We start from the raw sequence: 20,745 nt of genomic DNA on the forward strand, positions 1-20,745 counted from the left end.
AGAATGGAAACGGGAGGGGGATTATGAGTGCTATAAAAGAAAGGCTACGCAAATAAAGGACAAGCTCGACAGAAAGGTGAAAGACAAAGGGATCAAGGAACGAGATTTGGTGCTAAGGTACGATAATCACCTTGACAATCGCTTTGATGTGAAGTTCAATACCAGATGGTAGGGACCATACATTGTCAAGAAGACCTACAACTCTAGCTACTATCAACTCATGGGTTTGGTGTTAGGAAATAAGACGTAGCTAAATAGATAATTGAGTAGATTACTTAATGGAGAGAGACAGATTTACATACACGAGATTATAGAGTAGAGAGAGAGAGAGAGAGAGTACACACGATATACGTGGTTCACCCAATGTGGGCTACGTCCACAGGAAAGCAGCCACTCAATGGCTTTAGTACTTCAAAACAAGAAGTAGTTTACAAAGGGATTATACCCTTAATGGAGCTCCCACCTTGCTTCACTCTCACCACCTCACCCTCACCTTGTTGCATCAACTTCACACTATGAATGTGTGTAGAAATGGCCTCCTTTTATAGGCCAAAAGGGCTGCCCTCTCTCATGAGAGGCAGCCATGTGTAGCCGCCCTTGTGTAGATAAGTCCAAATTGGACCCTCCAATCCGCCCATGTGTGGCCTCCCTTGAGAAGACAAGTCCGCTTTTGAATTCGGCCACCGGCCATTGAATTCGGCTACCGGCCGCCGGCCATTGACTTCCGACCACCGGCCACCGGTCATTGACTACCGGCCACTGGTCAATCAACGATTGTTTTTGCCGACCACTTTTCGGCCGCCGTCCGGCCATAATATTCCGGCGAGGAAAAAAGTGATTTTTGGTTTTTGGCCCCTAAAGTTGCCTCTGATTTTTGACCGTGAAAATTTTGGTTTCCTCATAATGGGGGCCTTACAAATGTGCACTTTTACCACAAAAAATCACAAGGGTAAATCAGGCTCCATACTTAACATTTGGATGGCAAGGAGCACCCCAAGAAGGTGAATGGGTATCGATTAAAGCCTTACTTGAGTAGAGTTCTACCAGAGGATCTACAAGAGCATGGAACAACTACAATACTATGTAAGTCTTTGATCTTGGTACTACAAGATGAAGATTCAACTAAGCCACCAAATATCACGAAGGATCAAAAAACACTCTCATTGGAAGATATGCCTTTTGATGGTACATGAATGTGACATCACCTAGGGGAGGGCTAAATGATAGCTGTTTTTGAGCTCTCATAAAATAATTTTAAGAATCCACTTCACCCCACAAAAACACCTTAGCACAATGACTAGGCTTGCTTTTTCATTACAAATTGTGTGCGTGCGTTTAGGTTTTGTTTCCACGTAGATCCTTAATTGATCTTTTGGGCTCTTTTTTTATTTACATTGATTCAAATTCATTTGATGTGTGTGCTTATTTTGTATGCGTGGGTGTTTTTTGCTTCTCAAGGAAAAGCGCCCAACCATTGAGAACCTCTAGGGCTCTAGTACCATAGGCAATACATGTGAGTGAAGTACCAAATCAAACCGGGATTTCTCTTCCAGCTTAAGGTTTTACATTGATGGAACCTTTTTCTTGTTCTTTTTGGTTGTTTTTCTTTTGTTTCATTTTCCATTTGTAACTTGGGTGATCATTTTTTGATATTATTACCCTCCCCAGGCTCATCACAATAGTCGAACTCCCATTATAATACTTAAGCTAAAGGCCATGAGGAATTAATCTCACTAGAAATCACTCACACAATACACACCATGATTCATAATATCAAATCAAGAGCCTAAGGTAACCATTCGAAATTAGGAAGACATCCTTTATGGTATTAAGAGAAGATCTTGAATGCCCTACCTTGGTCAAACTAACTTAGCCAGACTTGTTGAATAATAAATCTAGACAAGGGACAATGACATAAAATTATATTGAATCTAATTTCTAATACTAATAAGAAAAAGTGTTGAAATTTTTAGTGTGAATCATGATTAAAGCAGACAAACATGGATGCTAGTGATAGCCGTTTTTCGGCTCTCATAAAATAATTTTAAGAAGAAACTTCACCCACAAAAAAACACCCTAGCACAATGACTAGGTTCACTTTTTCATTATAAATAGTGTGTGTGCATGCGTGTGTGGCTCATGGGGGGCTCGTCTTTGGATGTATAAGGAGAATTCAACCAAAAAGGGTCCCACATAATCACCTTTGCAATCCCACAATACACAGCTTTTGGGCGAATTTTGACACCCTTCTATCATTCGAATCAGCAAAAATTGTCAACATACAAAACTAGAGTGCTTCGTTAGTTGTGTTCGCATTGAATTGAGATCGAACAAAATATTGGAAAGTGAGAGAGAGAGAGAGAGAGAGAGAGAGAGAGAGAGAGAGAGATTTCATGAAAGCGTGTTAGATTTTTCTACCTGAGAGTGTTTGCGATACCGATTGTCGTGGTTCACAGGTGTACCTCCGCACAAATTGGATACCGATCGTAGTGCTTAAGAGGGGTACCTCACCAAGCACCACAAGGAGTGTTAGAGTTTTGTCAAGCTCAATGTTCATGATCATACAACATGTCAATGTTATTAATTGGTTGTTGTTCCATTTTTATGTTTTAAAAAAAAGAAAACATGCAAGTCTCCTTGCATGGGGGAGTTTGCCATTTGCACGGCAACGTGCAATTTTAGTGTGTTCATTGACTGCGTTCTTAGTGTCAAAAATAAAAAATGATAATGCTTACTCAGCGCGCGACTGAATGTCTATCACCGATGCACTTCCTTACATCAACGATATTGGGTATCTCTTGCACTTAACCCGCTACAAGAGACGCTTTTTTTGATATCATGGGAGCACCACATTTGACATACAGTTAGACCAAAGCACCACCGAGTACGATATTTCTTCACCAAAAATCGCGCCGAGAGATTTTCGTCCCTGCTCTTGTTGTGCGTATCTCGTATAATTAGTGCACTGCAAGAGACTCCATTCGAGATAGGTAGCTCCTCAGACATGTTTTGTGATTTCTAAAGTGCACTACATTTAGTCTGCATTTAGTATACGTATCGATCAAGGCATGGCCAAGCATGACAATTTCTTGCAACAGCACTTGACGAACAATATGAGAGTGAATTTTTAAGCCCGTATCAATAGCCCACAGCTTCCGGCACGGCCCATGTCGAGCACATCTTGCAGTCATAATGTTCGAAGAGACAACATCCCGCACCACATTTGCATACCTATCGACCAAGGCATTGCCAAGCACGGCAATTTTTTGCAACAACCACTATTAAAGAGAATTTTCAAGCCCATATCAGCATCTTGCGTATAGCCACATGCCTTCAAGATCCACGCGCGTGTGGTTGCATATCGAGAGAGTCCCCCGCTTGGCATTCGGGAGAGAGACCCTGCTTGCGATTGCATCTGCTAACCCGCAGGCCTTCGAGATGCCTGCGTAGGCATAGGTGTAGGTGATTGCATCTAGAGAGACCCTGCCTGCCATCAAGATAGGAAGATCCTCAGGCACGTTTTGTGAGTCCCTCACTTTGCATCCGCTCTAAACAATCAAGAGATTTCTATCCCTGCTTCTGTTGTGCGTATCCCGCAATCAATGCACTCCAAGAGATGCCATTTAGGAGAAGAAGCTCCTCGGGCACGTTTTATGCCTCGCTTTGCATCTGCAGAAATAGTCTAGAGGCCCAATTCAATTTTTATTCCCAACATAAGGACCTCTGCACATGTAGCACGATCTATGCTCGTATTGTTGAATCCAAGCTGCTTGTAAGCACTTCTCCAACGTAGGGAGTTTAGCACAGGCATTTACCCAATGCGATTTGACAATGATTAAAAAAGCTTGCGACATAGGTGATTGCATCTGAAGAGAGGCCTTTGCTTCGCATCTACTGAAAGCAGATGCGAAGTGAAGGCCTAGGCTGCTGAAAGCAGCCTAGAGCTCCTTTTTGTGCTTTCTCAAGCGCATCACATTTGGCATACATATCGACCAAGACAGTGCCAAGCACGACATCTTTTTTCAATAGCCTCTGACTAACAATATAATCCCACAATCAGTGCATTCTAAGAGGCGACATGCCAGACATGAAGCTCCTCAAGCCATTTTTATGCTTTCTCAAGCACACCACATTTGGCATACATATCAAGCAAGACAATGCCAATCTCGACAACATTTTTTAAACAATCTTTGACCAATTGTGAAGTTTTGTGTCCATACGAGCATCTTGTGTAGAGGCACACCCCTTAAAGATGCATGCGTAGGTGATTGCATCTAGAGAGAGGCACTCACTTCGCATTTGTTGAAATCGGCCTAGAGCTTTCTAGCCCATCTCTCATTGCACACTTGCCACAATCAGTGTCGACATTCCAAACAGGAAGCTCCTAAAGCAAGTTTTATGCTTTCTCAAGTGCACCACATTTGGCATAGATATCGACCAAGACAATGCCAAGCACAACATCTTTTTCAACAATGTAAATTTTTTGACTATATTAGCATCTTGCGTAGAGCCACATGCCTTCAAGATGCCTATGTCAGTGATTGGAATTGGAGAGTTTTGTCCTGCTCTTGTTGCACAATCCCACAATTAGTGCATTCCTTCGAGGTGACATTCCGGACAGGAAGCTCCTCCAACACCTTTTGTGTTTCTCAAGCACACCACATTTGGCATACATATCAACCAGACAAGCCACACAACATGCCAACACAACTACTTTCAATACCCTCAACTAAAAATCATTCAATCATCCTCTCTAAAAACATTCCGATCGCAACGCCATTCCAAGAGGCAACATTTCGGACATGAAGCTCCTCAAGCACTTTTGATGCTTTCTCATGCGCACCACATTTGGCATGCATATCCAGCAAGACAGTGTCAAGCACGTCAACTTTTTTCAATAGTCTCTGACTAACTAATAAGTTTGTGCCCATATTAACATCTTGCAAAGAGCCACATTCATTCAAGATGCATGCGTAGGTGATTGCATCTGGAGAGGCCCTCGCTTTGCATCTTCTGAAAGCACACTAGAGCTTTCTAGACTTGCATCATTGCACACATCCTGCAATCAGTGCCGACATTCCAGACGGGAAGCTCCTGAGGTATTTTTTGTGCTTTCTCAAGCGCATATCACCATTTTGTGCCCATATCAGCATCTTGCATAGAGGTTGCATCCAGAGAGAGGCCCTTGCTTCACATCTGCTAAAAGCAATCGAGAGCTTTCTAGCTCTGCTCTCGTTGCGCACATCCCGCAATCAGTGCCAACATGCGAGACAGGAAGCTCATGAAACGATTTTTGTGCTTTGTCAAGCGCACCACATTTGGCATACATATCGACCAAGATACTGCCAAGCACGACATTGTGGCACGAAAGGTTTGGTCTGTTACAAAAGGTTCTTGTTAGGCATATTGTGCAGTCAACGCGCTCCAACATTTTGGACAGAATTCCCATCAAGAGATTTTCATGCTTTCGTGAGAACATCAAGCAAAGCATGATAATTTTTTGCAACAGTCCGTGACTAGTAATCTCATCATGAATTCTCTCACCCATGTCAACGTCTTTCATAAGACCATACATCTGCAATGTGCAAGCATAAGTGATTGCATTGGGACAACTAGAAAGAGGCAGTCTCTATCCCGTGAGAACAACAAAGTACTATAAAACAGCCACGTTGGGCTTATCTGTCATAGTGATGATAGTTTTGGGAACGTGTGACTTGCATGTGGAGAAGATCGAATTGCTACTGAGAGCAACGCAGAATGCTTTTTTTTATTTATTCACTTGGCAGTTGGTAGCTTTTGACGGTGTAGCTTTTTCTAGAGCTTTTCATCGCACTTTTTTTAGCAGCCACGTAGGTTAATGAGAGGGCAAGGATTTGAAATTTTCTCCTACGCTAACGAAGTAATGAAGCTCGTGCGCTGAAGTATTTTACATAAATATTTCAGCATTTTTGGAGGTAAGCACGAATTTTGGTGAATTGTTTTGTGCAAACCAGTCTGCCCACTCTATGCACACTCATCCCTTTCCTTCCCACTCCCAAACCTGCAACTCCCATGTCCTAATTCACCCTCTTCACCATTGCCACTTCTCTCACACCTCCATAGCCTTCATCTTCCATTTATACACCCCTAAGTGCTTCCCTTTCTCTCTACATATATGTCCATATTACCATACTCTCTTCAACTTTGTAAAGAACTTCAAAAAATCAGAAAAATCCAAGGTTAACCTCTGCAAATGAAGGCTTTTATCATGAATTTTCCAAGGTTTGAAGATAACATAGCTTCATCGACACGTGCTACTTCGCCATGCTGACCGCTTCTTCTACCAGTGCTGTAAAGAGGTCAATGTCAACTTCTCCAAGCATCAACCTTGCTTTACAAGCTTATCCTTCTCTAACTTTTCTCATCATATATCTCACCATTTGGTGAATGATTTTGTAAATATCTTGTAGTGATAATTACTAACTACTAACCAACTAACCTTATTGTAAAATGCACCCTCTACTAGAGTAGGCACTCCCAAATTATTCACTCAATCCCTCTTTCCTTTCATCCTCAATAGTTCTCTTCCCTTGAGCCCACATCCATGTGACTCAAAGGATAAGAGAGACCCACCCTCATTTAGAAAAATAAATATGCATAATCTTTGATTTCTTCAAATAAACTTGATTAGGTCTAATCCTAATTGGGGCTTGTAAAACCTATAAATAGAGCCATTCTCTCCCTTTTAAATCATCACATGATCACACTACACCATACCATTCTCAACACATAACACACCACTCTTCAAGCCTAGTTGTGTAGAGTGTGTGCATTGTGAGTGCTCTATTCCCACTACACATAGGTGCATGGAGAAGCTTGAATTTAGTTATGCCATCTAGAGGAGTGGAGTGATACCATACTCTGCATCACACTTGTAGCCTACTCTTGTCCATAAGTAAGATTTATAGTTTTGGGTGCAATTGTATGCTACAACTACGACTCTTCTCTCCGATTTGACTTGATAAGTTGGCTCATCAGGTGGTTGAAGGTACATTGTCCCTGAAGTCTGTTGTGCTATTTCATGCTTGTTGGTTTGAGGCTTTTTGAATTGTTTGCCTAAAAATTCAATTGTAAGAGGGTGCTCGGTGAGAGGGCTCCCGTGACCCTAAGACAATTGTGTATTGGCAACAAGGTCAAGTTTTGTATTTTTCTCTCTATTTCTCATCAAGCTTTGTGTGCATCTAGTCTTTAAGGATAAGACTGGGTTTCTCAAGTTGATTTGTGCTCTTTACCTCTCTCTGGCGTGGTGAATGTTTGTGTTTGGTGTGTGTTGCTATCTTGCATTCCCCTACCTTGTGTGTTTGATTACAAGGAGATATCGCGTGCGTCCTAGTTCGCATCTACAACTAGGTGGTGCCCCTTTTCTTGTATTAGTTTCTGGCTTTTGGTTGTTGTTATCTTTGATTGTGCTTGCCCCAGCCTCAAGTGAGCAGCACGGGAGCCTTGAGAGGTGTTTAGAGGTCTCCTCTCTTGTTGCCCGCCCCGGACTGCTTCACTAGAAAAGACAACAAGCAATGATAATGGACAAGAAACACGTGTTTTTAATGGACATCGTGCTTGATTTGATGAGGATGGAGAAAGTATTCCTGATGTTATAAATCCTAGCTACTGCAATACGTTCTTGTACACACTAGAAGAAACTAGGAAATACCTCTAGGTGCACATCATAGGGAAAAGGTGCCAACCCTTTACCGAACCAAAATCAGCTGAAACATAAACATCCGTAACCTATCTATTTGCACCCCCCCTATAGGTCAAGGAGATAGGATATTGTATAGATGACTGATAGTCCTAAGTCTAAACTTCTATCCTCATCATCGTCTGAAGATAAATAAAGTCATCCTAGCCTTGGAGAAACCATGTGTCCCATATGTGAAATCATGTAAATCTTCCTCTTCATCAGATACACAAAGGTTCACTAAGAAGGTGACTATGCGTGGATATTCATCTTGCTCAAAAGAATAAGATTGTGAAATTCGAGCAATGTTCTCTATTGAGTCGGGATCAATCGTGTTCAACGAACGTATTAGCCGTTCTAATTCCATAAAGTTTTTCTCACCCGCTAGTGTATCTACCAAATCCCATTCAGAGGTAAGCATAGGGTAGATGTTGGGACAATTTTCGCCATCTCAGACGCTAGCACAACGAGAACTAGACCAACATAATGTCCGCCAAGGGTGGAGCAATGACCTGCAAGCGCATGGAAACAAGAAAGTGGTTGTCAATCACCTACTCGACCTTCTAAGACAATCACTATAAAGAAATCTATCCTAACCCAATATGTACATGATGACTACCATGTCTATGACACATCTACCTCTCCAAACATAACCTAATGATGTCCAATCATTAGAAAACTTGAGGGCTAGTTTCTATACACCTAGAGGACACTACCCTAAAGTCTCTACCCTAATATACTATCTACACACACCACACAATCACAATCTCATATGATGTCTAATAGTAAAATTCAAGTTTTCTCTTTTGAACGTGATTAGGCCTAAGGCGTAGCTTGTCTCACCGTGAATGCGTGGATTATATCAATAATTAAACAAACACACGGATAGGGAGAAAAAATCACTTGAAGCTTGAGGAAGAGCTCTTCACAAGGAGTCCAGAAACTGCGCACGCTGGGTGACGATTCGTATCTCTCATCGTAGCTAATGCATAGATGGATTTGCCTCAGCAATGACACTCCTGTAAAATGCAAAGAGAGAGATGGAAGACCCACTCACACACGACACATTACACGTACGTACCATAGTTGAGCCCATATTGATTTCAGAAAAGTCATCTCAAGGTTACAAGGTTTTGGATTATATACCTCAACCCTAAGTTGGGTATTTTAGCTAAGAGATGTACTAATTACAATTATTGAGTGAATTTGACTCTCCATCCACTTTCATCATTATAGGGTTTTTTTGAGATTTACAACATTAAAAGCATTTCCCATAATCAATGAGCTACATTACCGGATTTAGGAAAAAATGATATAACAAATTAATGCGCCTCCGTTGACCGCTTGGATTTGGCGTGTGTTGGTCAACCACTTCAACACTCACCACATCTCCACATTCTTGTCGTCCCTGAGAATACTTGTGTCTTTGCTGGCATCCTTTATCTTTGTTTTTGAGGGTCATTGTCAATTGTTGGAGATGAGCTTTCTCTTGTAATTTGTCACTCTCTTTAAAGGATTCTCTTGTGTACAAAAGGGTAATGACTTTTTGTTGAGACGAGTGCTTTTCTAACAAACTTGCTATAAATGTTGCTTTTTTGATGATTGTTCCTCGCGTCTTTATGTTTGAGTACTTGACTTCTTGTGAGAGTTTTGTTGAAGCTGTACATTAGTTTTTGTCCCATGATTTGGTAGAAAGTTTGCTAATCTTTGGCACTTTGTCCTTTGTTTGTACCTCCTTAGTGACGATCCTTATTACCTTTTGGTAGTCTTTTCCTTATTATATTTGATGTAAATATACATCTATTGTTGAGGTATCTACATTAAGGCAGAACCTTGGATGAACAAAGGAAAAACCAAGAGGGAAAAATGCCTTTGGTATCCGCTCTTATTTGAGTCGGGCCTTGTTGGGCTTTCAGTATTCTAATCATGCAATGAGTTAGCTTGGGAGAATCAAGAAAAAAATCCTATTGCAAGAGACATTATGGGAATCTAAATCATATGATAATTGATAATTTTTTTCAATAAAATCATGCATGTGTGAAAATGGCAGAAGATGAGTACTTGAAGGGAAGACTGTAGCACTTGTGATATCCAAAGCACTTCTCAATAGAAAGCCAAATCTTTTTCTGGGGCATTATGCGCATCATACGCTAACCGTCTTTCTTCGCATTCGCGATCTAATTCGGCTCATCTTTCTTTGGCTTCCAAGCGTTCTTCGTACTCACGCTCTATGGTTGCCACTGTTTCTTCGTATCCACGATCTATGGCTGTCATGATTTCGTCACTTTCTAACTCCATGTCCATCATCATCTTATCGAAAGCCTCCATGGAGTTAGTGCAATCTTTGGCGTAGATGGGGAAGGGTCGGAAAAACCTCCTGGTGAGGAAAACTCTACTTCGCCACTCCCATGCTCACCACCTCCAAGAGAAGTATCCATTCCGCTTCAAGAGATGACCATCCACTAAAGTCGTGGGTTCTTGTGGTCTTGGGTTCTTAAGTTCACGAGGAACTTGGGTTCTTGCGGGTCTTGAGGTTCTTGGGTTCTTGAGGTTCTTGAGTTCTTCTTTAGCTTGCAATCTGTGTTCCAAAAGGATATTTTCTTCACCCGAATTCTGATCTTCTCCGCGGGCGCACACCTTGGCGGCCTTGCGCTCACACCAAGATTTCTTTTTCCCACCTCACCTTGATCGGCCGGCCGCTAAGTGCACGGTCCGCTCTCAATGAGTGAAAAGAGGCACAAGGGGAGGCTGGACAAGCCCTTCTTTCCTGGGATTCCTGTCACTCTTCAAAAACACGACTAGGAATTGACACGCCCAAGCGAACTTGGGTTCGTGCGACCGCAACAAGCAAAAAAAAAATTATGTGGTTCTTGTGGTTCTTTCCTTCAATGATATAGAACACTGCCACAGCTCTGATACCAATGTAAGGTACAGCGGAAGTGAACGTTGAACTTTGCTCAAGATGAGTGCTCCGAACTGTGCTCAATAGTAGACCGCTCTCGCCATAGAGAGTGGGGCTCTTGGAGGAGGGCTTACAACGTCTCTGGTGTCGTATTTCTCTTCTCTCTCTATCTCAAAACGCTAGGCTGATCTGCTGTGTCGTGATGACGCCGGGCTGATCTACTGTGCACAAAACGCAAAGGCTGGTCTGGTCCAAAAACGCTAGGTATATGCTGTGGAGCAAAACGCTAGGCCTCTTGGGTTTTGCTGAGAAGTTGCCTGTTGAGCCAGTGCTCCTGCTGCCTCTTCTGCCAAAAAGTGCTAGTGCTAGGTTTTCTTATATACAAACTTAGCAAAATTGCCCTACCTACTTTCCAACAAAAGTCACTTAAATTATAAGTGAAAAATGTCAAAAATAGAGAAAATAGGTCCATGCACTGTAAAAATGCTACTGATGGGATCTGACTTGAATCTAATGGTCATGTTAAGTGAAACCAGAGGATATGCATCTAATTAAAGTGTTTGGACATGCACGGTCTGCGAACAGACTCACAAAGGTGCCAGATCACTTCCTATTCTAGACTAACTTGACCGTACTGAACCCTAATCATGTTGTAGCTTGTCCACTGACACATAGGGTTGGATGTGTCACGTGACATCCCCTCCTTTTCAAAGTGAGGTATTGGTACCGAACTGTATGGCGTCGAGAAAGATCCCCAACAACATTCCGAATCCTCGAAAGGGACTCTTCGCCGACCCACTCTTATATGTGCATCGTGCGATACTTGAACTTCATAAAGGTCTGCAACGCTTGCTTCTTTGGGCCGCGCCGAAAGCGACACAAAGTCTCCTGTGGCTCCTTCGATGCTTCAACTTCATCTAGAGGCCTGCTTCTTTCTTCTTCAAGAAGTCCACGGCTGAAAATTCTTGAAATCACTTCCAACACAAAACCATGAACATACCTATTCCATGTAAAGTGACTGGAAAACATATTATCTTCCTTAAAGACTGTGCATGCAGTGTAAATGTAGATGAACAAATAGACGGAGTGCCAAACCGTTCACCACACACACACAAACAATGAGATCGAGTATTGTCTTTCTGATCTATATGAATCAGCTGTGGCAAAACACAATGGAAATTTCCTATTCTTGATGCTCAATCGTTCTTGTGCTCTTTCTACAACTGTGTCGTTCCAAGGAAGAGACATGGAATGTGACTTCCTTGAATGCATACTTTTTAGCTTTTCATGAGAAATCCGCATACATCCGTGCTCATTCATGAGTGAAACGTGCTCAACATACAATATGTCATGCCTAGGAAAAGGGATGACATAAAGACGCTGACTAAAATACAGGAAACGATCACTAATGAAACACTCGTACAATGCGCGCTGATTAATTATACGAACACATAGTACTTCCTGTGAGGGTTCTTTGGACCTGGGCTCAAGAGCCAAGATCGGTTCTTCGTGACTGATCGAATCTGCAATGAGGTTAGCTTCACTAGAAAAAGTATCCACTACCTCATCATCCTTGTGAACAATCACATCATCTTCATGCAAATCATCATGCTTGTGAGAAATCACATCTTGATCATGCAAACCATCATGCTTGTCAATGTCATCCAAATCATCATGCTCATCATTATCATTCAAATCATCATGCTTATCAACATGCAAATCCTGTGTGTCATGCTTTGGAAAAGAAGAGACTGAGAAAGTCTCCTTCTCCTGAATCCGTTCAATCTTCGCCTGCACATCAGCAATGAGAGATGGAGAATGAACAACTTGCTCTCCACAAATGACTATGGGAGAGTCACTTTTTGCATTGAAATGAACGTATTTTCCGCCCAATCAATGAGAGGGTTATGCTCACTAAACCATCGAATGCCCAAAATCATATCACATCCTGAGGAAGAGACAAAAAAATTTCTTCGGAAAGCAACTTGTTGAACTGTAAACAACACATCAAGGCACTCTTTCGTGATGAGAGAGTCCATACCGGGAGCAAAACCAGAAACCTCGAGAGGAGATTTCTGACTAACCTCTTGGCGGGGTCTCTCAACAAGAGAGGGACTAATCACATCATGCATACTACCTGGGTCAAACAATATGACAAAACGCTGCCCCATCATATGAGCATAACATTTAATGAGAGACTCATCAATGGGAGGGTCATGAGAAACTTGAGACACACTCGTGTTGTCATTGATTGCATTGACAGAGAAAGTGGGTTCTGTGGATTCTTTAGATTCATTAGAGTCAAGCTTAGGACATGTTCTTTTTATGTGACCCTTAATGTGACAATGAAAACAACAACCTTCCTTAGAACAAGTGCTTTGCTCTTCCGACGTGATGTATCCTCCTAAAATTCCTTCTGCTACCTTTTCATCTGGAGTGAGCTTAGGTTTAACAATTGTGTTAGCTTTACCCTTAGGTTCACTTTGAGAGTTCTTTTCTGAGAGACTATCGGAAGATTGGTTAGAAGAGTTATCGTTCTTACCGTTCTGAGGGTTCTGAGAAGTCTGAGAGGTACTTGTGCAAGTCTTGTTTTCCTTAGGCTTTCCCTTGTTGTGCTTCATCTCCTGTGCGAGAGCAATCGCTCCCGCCTTGTTGAGATCGATTGGATCGAGCACCTCGACATCGTACTTGATATACTCGTCCAATCCGTAAAGGAATGCCTCTTTGCGCTCAACATCTGACTTGCATAATTGGATACCTAGCTGCAAAACATGAGTAGAGAAAGACATAACTGGCATACCATTTTGCTTGAGACCGCGCCAATCGTCCTTCAATCGTCCGAGGTACTGAGGTGGCATAAACCGTGCCATGAGCTTGTCTTGGAAATCAGCCCAATTGAAGGAAAGGGGCGTGAATTCGTCGGCTCCCTCTAGGTGCGTGGCTAATTATGTCTCTTGCCATGCGTGGTACCAATTGATGGCATCACTGGCAAGGTACATAGCTACCGTCAAAACCTTGCTATTTTCTGTCTTCTTAGTTGTCGCAAAATAAGCATTAAATTGATGCAACCAAGAATGAATAACCGTATCATCCATCTTACCATCATACTTACTGAACTGGATCTTCTCTGTGACTGGGTTGTTGGAGTCCGCATCCCGGCTTGCGCCACTTGAGGAACTACCAACATCTTTGGCTGGTTCAGACTTCGAGGCAAGAACTCGTCGAACCAATTCTTGAGTGCGTAGGTCTCTTTGAACCTCGCGATCGACATCCAAGGCCGCTCGTCTTGCTCCAGCTTCCTCCTTTCTTTGTGCTTTTCTTTCTTTTCGTGCATCGCGCTCGCCTTCCAAAGCAATGCGAGTCGCTTCTTCTTGTGCCAACGCAACGTGATTCGCTTCTTGTTGTGCCAGCGCAACTCAATTCGCTTCTTGTTGTTGTGCCATCATGTCCAACATCGACTTGACCATCGCCTCCATAGGATTTGGTACAACTCGTCGCATAGATGGAGAAGGGGGAGGGTCGGAAAAACATCTTGGTGGGAAAAATTCTTTGAAGATAAGAGTGCTCCGAACTGTGCTCAAGGGTTCCTTTTACTTACGGAAGGGAGAGCCTTCCGTTCCTTTAGTGAGAGAGTGCAATGGACATTGTGAATGGGGGTGCATGAGGCTGAGACATAGAGAGAGAAGAGAATACGACACCAGAGTTAATGTCAAACCCTCCTCCGAAGGCCCCACTCTCTATGGCGAGAGCGGTCTACTTATGATTGCACAAATCTCTACAATGCTTGGACTTGCCGACGATGTCGACGACGATCTAAGGGCTGAAATCTGCAAATCCTTATCTGCTAAATTCTGACTCTATGTCGATGACGACAGTACGATGACGACGCGCTGAAAATGCAGATGCTGAAATCTGCGTTTTCTGGGCTGAAACTGTAAACCTTGCGGAAATTGACCGTGTGGCGAGGAACTGCTGCAGGAAGGTGAGATCTACGAGGTTCGGGACTTCTTCTGCGATGTCTTAAAGCTGAAAACTGAAAACGCTGATGCTTCTTGGTGTTCCGTCGGGGTGAATCTGCAAAACCCCGGGGCTGATCTCCAAATCAAAAACGCTAGGGCTGAAAATTGTTCTACTGCTGCCGGATGTCCTGTAAATACAAAACGCTAGGCTGATCTGTTGTGTCGTCATGATGCCGGGGCTGATCTGCTATGCACAAAATGCCAAGGCTGATCTGATGCAAAACGCTAGGTCTTGCAATCTGCAAAACGCTAGGTCACCTGATGGGTTATGTTGAGAAGTTGCCTGTTGAGCAAGGTGCTCCTGCTGCCCATTCTGCCAGAAAGTGCTAGCGCTAGGTTTCTATTTATACAAACTTAGCAAAATTGCCCTACCTACTTTCCAGCAAAAGTCACTTAAAAATAATAAGTGAAAAATGTCAAAAATAGGGAAAATAGGTCTATGCACTGTAAAAATGCTCCTGATGGGTCTGAGTGGAATCTGATGGTCATGCTATGTGCAACCAGAGGATATGCATCTAATCTAAGTGTTTGGACATGCATGGTCTGCGAACAGACTCACAAAAGTTTCAAATCACTTCCTATTCTAGACTTGACTGATTGAATTGAACCCTGGTCATGAAGTAGCTTGTCCACGGACACATAGGGTTGGATGTGTCACGTGACATCCCCTCCTTTTCAAAGTGAGGAACTGGTACCAAACTGTATGGCATCGAGGGAGATCGCCAATAGCATCCAGAATCCTAGAAGGGACTCTTCGCCGGCCCACTCTGATGTGTGGGTCATGCGGTACTTAAACTTCATAAAGGTCTACAACGCTTGCTTCTTTGGGCCGCGCCGAAAGCGACACAAAGTCATCTGTGGCTCCTTCAATGCTTCAACTTCGTCTTTCGTCATGCTTCTTCCTTCTTCAAGAATCTCCATGGTTGAAAATTCCTGAAACCACTTCCAACACGAAAACATGAACATACCCATTCCATGTAAAGTGCGTGGAAAAAATATCGTCTTCCTAAAGGACTGTGCATGCAATGTAGATGAACAAAGAGACGGAGTGCTAAACCGTTCAACACACACACGAAAACAATGAGATTGACTCTTGTCTTGCTTATCTAAATCAATCAACTGATCCAATTCACAACGGAAATGTCCATGCTTGGTGCTAATACTTGCTTGTGCTCTTTCTACAACTGTGTCGTGCCTGTCATGGATGCTTGAGAGTCAGTCGCTGCCTGCATCATCGCCTGTGTCATCTCCAACATCATCGCTAGAAGGCTCTAGAAGAATCTAGAAGACTCTAGAAGTTCTAAGAGTATCAAGGAGATTCTAGAAGCATGGAGAAGATTCCGGAAGAATCTAGAAGTTTTTGGAAAGCTCTAGAAAGTTGAAGAAGGATCTAGAAGGTTCTAGAAGGATCAAGAAGTTTCTAGAAGCTTGGAGAAGATTCCGGAAAGACCTAGAAGTTTTTGGAAAACTCTAGAAAGTTAAAGAAGGATCCAGAAGCTTCTAGAAGGACTAGAAGGATCAAGAAGGTTCTAGAAGATTCTAACCTCCTCAAGAAGAACCTAGAAAGTCCTAACCTCCTCAAGTAACCTCCTCAAGCACTAGTTTAAATAGGGGCCTTGGGCCACAAGCCCCTGAGTCTTGCCAACACCATTTGTGAGGCTCCTATGAGGAAATCCCTCTTCTAGTTCTTGTCTTATGTTCAAGTCTTCTCCTTGCAATCAAGCTTTGTCTTGTACTCAAGTCATATAATCCAAGTCTTGTATCTAGCTCTCTTAATAAAGTATTAAGTCTTATAACCAATATTAAGTTTATCATCAAGTCCAAGTTCTTGCTCTCTTCTAGCTCTATACGCGCTCATAACAGTTTGGCAAGACCACCATCTCTTAATCTTCTCAAGCCATCATGGAGCCGACGATGGAAGGTGTCATCAACGCATTGCAAAGCATCCAAGCTCAGTTACAAGAACTTCGCGAGAGTAATGCTCAACTTCAAGCAGGGCAACCCCTAATCTTGGGACCGGCGTTGCGAAATCTTCAACGTCAAATTCAAGAGCTTCAAGAGACAAGCACACATTAAGCACAAGCTGCAAGATCTAGCTTATTTCAACAACATAAGAAGGAGCCGAAGGTCAGCATGCCTGAAAAATTTGATGGGACTAGATCAAAGTTTAGAGGTTTCCTCCAACAAGTGCGTCTCTTCATTCGAATGCAACGAGAGCGTTATCCAGATGATGCCTCTCAAGTAGGCCTTATTGGGACCCTCCTCTTAGGTACGGCTCTCTCCTGGTTTGCTCCCTTACTTGAAAAAGAATCTCCTCTTCTTCATGACTTTGAAGCTTTTGTGCGGGAGTTCTCTGCAACCTTTGGGGATACTGATAGAGCAAGGGTTGCTGGAACCAAACTTAGAAATCTCCGCCAAGGATCAAGACCTGCATCCGTCTATGCATCCGAATTTCAACAGCTCACTTGCGATCTGACTTGGCATGAGAAATATTTCATTAGCCAATTTCGGTGGGGATTAAAGGATGACGTAAAAGATCTTTTATTGACTATGCCAAAGGTTCACACACTAAGCGAGTTCATCTCTCAAGCAATAGAATGTGATAATCGACTATTTGAGAGGAGACAAGAGAGGCGTCTTGGGGCACCATTGCGACCCCAAACAGAAGTGACACATAATGGCTACACACCTCAACAGGGCCATGAATCAAGCATTGAGCCCATGCAAATTGATTCAGCACGGTTTCAACCTCTCTCAGCCCAGGAGAAGCAAAGGCGACGCATTAATGGCTTATGTATGTGTTGTGGAGAGCAGAGACACATAGTTCAACAGTGTCCAAGGAAGAGAAGGATGAAGGTTCATGGTGCAATGGCCTCAACGTGTTCGGAAAACATGGACGTCCAACCCCAATAGAGACCGATCGGTTGGACAAAAGACAAGCAAAAAAAGGTCTCTTTCTTCCTGCCGATTCCACTTCAAGTTTTATGCTACCAGTCAAGATCCATATGCCGGGTAGGCACATGGATTGTGAAGCATTACTAGATTCAGGCGCAACGGCGTGCTTCATGGACAAAGAATTTGCAAAAGAACAAGGCATACCACTTGTGGAGAAGTCCAATCCAACAACTGTAGAAGTCATTGATGGCCGTTCCCTCGCTTTAGGGGTTGTCAGGTATGAAACTCGCCCCATAGAAGTAACATTGCAGGAGCATGTTTCAAGAATAGCGTTCAATATTATACAAAGCCCAAGCAGTCCAATTGTTATTGGGCTACCGTGGCTTGAATTACAGAATCCTGACATCGATTAGAGGGCATAATAGAAGAACCACCAAAAATCCAAAAGAAGAAGGAAAGGCATAATAGGCCTATATATCTTGGAGCCAAGGTCTTCATGAGTGTAGCCAAAAAGTATCCAACTTTCCTGATATTTGCAACACCAACCGACACGTCGACAACAAAAATCATGGAGGTATTGCCACGTCAATATCAAGATTACAATGATGTTTTTGAGAAGAAGAATGCAGACCTCTTACCGGAGCATCCACCCTATGATTGTGCTATAGAGCTTCAGGAGGGAACCGAACCCCCTTTTGGCCCAATATACAAGCTATCTCAAGATGAATTGGTAGAATTACGGAAAAATATTGATGAGAATCTTGCTAAGGGGTACATACGGCATTCAAAGTCCACAGCAGGAGCTCCAATACTCTTTGTAAAAAAGAAGGACGGAACTCTCCGGATGTGCGTGGATTATAGGGGCCTAAACAAGATCACCGTCAAGAATCGATTTCCCCTTCCCTTGATCCCAGAGCTTCTTGAGCGCCTTGGCAAGGCAAGAATATTTACAGAAATAGATCTTCGTGGTGCTTACAACCTAGTCAGAATCAAAAAAGGTGATGAATGGAAGACAGCCTTTTGGACAAGGTATGGCCACTTTGAATATACCGTCATGCCATTTGGTCTCACAAATGCCCCAATTGTTTTTCAACATATAATGAACGATATCTTCCGGAAGTATTTGGATTATTTTGTGGTAATATATTTGGATGATATCTTGATATTTTCCAAGGATCAAGAAGAGCATGAGCACCATGTACGATTAGTGCTTGAAAAGCTTCGTGCATCAGGGTTATATGCAAAGTTGGAGAAGTGCTCTTTTCATCAATCTAAGGTGGAATTTCTTGGTTATGTAATTTCTGAAAAGGGAATCTCCATGGATCCAAAGAAGGTTCAAACCATCCTTGATTGGGAGACACCCACCTCGGTAAGAGATGTTCAATGTTTCCTCGGATTTGCAAATTTTTATCGTATCTTTATACAGGGATACTCCAAGGTGGTTACAGCACTCACAAGGTTGACAGGCCATAATAAGTTTGTCTAAGACTCAGAGGCCGCGAAAGCATTTCAGACTCTCAAGCAAGCTTTCACGACTGCACCCATTCTAATTCACGCAGATCCTACAAAGCCTTTCATCCTAGAAACAGACGCTTCAGATTTTGTCCTTGGCGCTATTCTATCCCAAGTAGGAGAGGATGGTTGAGTACATCCAGTGGCTTTTCATTCCCGCAAGTTCTCAGCTGCTGAAATCAATTATGAAATCCATGACAAAGAGCTCTTAGCAATCATCGACTCCTTCGACACTTGGCGTCACCTACTTGAAGGAGCTCCTCATAAGATCACTGTCTATACAGATCACAAGAATTTGGAATACTTCATGACATCCCGCGTCTTGAATCGTCGCCAAGCCAAGTGGAGTGGTATCCTATCAAGGTTTGATTTTCTTATCTCTTATAGACCTGGCCGTCAACAAGCTAAGCCAGATGCCTTATCAAGAAGATCCTACCTTGCACCTAGAGAAGGCGACGTAGCATTTGATCAACAAGAGTCAGTGATTTTGAAACCTGAGCAGCTTAAGCTAAACGCCACCCTGAACCAAGCTCCTGAAGATTCTACTCTTCTTTCTAAGGTGAAGACGCAAATTGCCAAAGACCCACTTGCTCAGAATATTAAACAACAACTACAAGGACAAGAGGCTAATGAGGACTTTCAAGAAATTGATGGACTAATTTACTATAAGGGTCTTCTCTATATTCCGCCAAGACCAACACGCTTGGAGATACTTCAGCAACAGCATGATCTTCCATCAGTAGGGCATTTTGGGGTTAATAAGACAATTGAACTTCTCTCCCGTGACTTTTGGTGGCCTCAAATGTGGAAGCTTGTCAAGGAGTATGTAGGCACTTGTGACACTTGCAATAAATCAAAGGCCCCTCGTCATCGTCCTCATGGGTTACTCCATCCCTTGCCCATTCCAACCATGGTCATCCATCTCCATGGATTTCATTGTAGAGCTACCCTTGTCACAAGGATTTGACTCCATCCTAGTAATCGTGGATCGGTTTACAAAAATGGCACACTTGATTCCAACCACTAAAACCATCACCAGCGAAGGTACGGCCAAACTCTTTCTACAACATATCTATCGTTATCACGGATTACCGGATGACATAGTTTTTGATCGAGGCCCACAATTCATCTCTAGCTTTTGGAAAAGCTTATTCAAGCTACTCGGAGTACAAATCAACCTCTCCTCAACCAATCACCCACAAAGTGATGGACAAACAGAGAGAGTAAATCAAGTTTTGGAACAGTATCTCCGTTGTACTATCAATTATCACCAAGATAATTGGGTCGAGCTCCTACCGCTAGCAGAATTCTCCTATAATAACAGTTTTCATGCCTCCACCCGTCACACTCCATTCTTTGCTAATTATGGTCAACATCCCAAACAGGATATCCACAGACACTATCAAGTCAAGAATCCAGCTGCTATTCATCTTACACGAAAATTATCTACAATTCACAAAGAACTTACAATTCATATCAAAGAAGCTCAATCCAAGTATAAGGAAAGTGCAGATCTCCATCGCATGCAGCATCCAAAATACAAAGAAGGGGATAAAGTGTGGCTCCTCCGACGTGATCTGCGTTCATCTCGTCCCTGTCAAAAGCTTGATTATCGAAGGCTTGGCCCGTTTACAATTATCCGTCAAGTCAATCCAGTCACCTATCGACTCCGATTGCCCTCATCCATGAAAATCCATCCG

This window comes from Adiantum capillus-veneris, chromosome 11 (assembly GCF_014529385.1).
Source record: "Adiantum capillus-veneris isolate H3 chromosome 11, ASM1452938v2, whole genome shotgun sequence".
NCBI lineage: Eukaryota > Viridiplantae > Streptophyta > Polypodiopsida > Polypodiales > Pteridaceae > Adiantum > Adiantum capillus-veneris.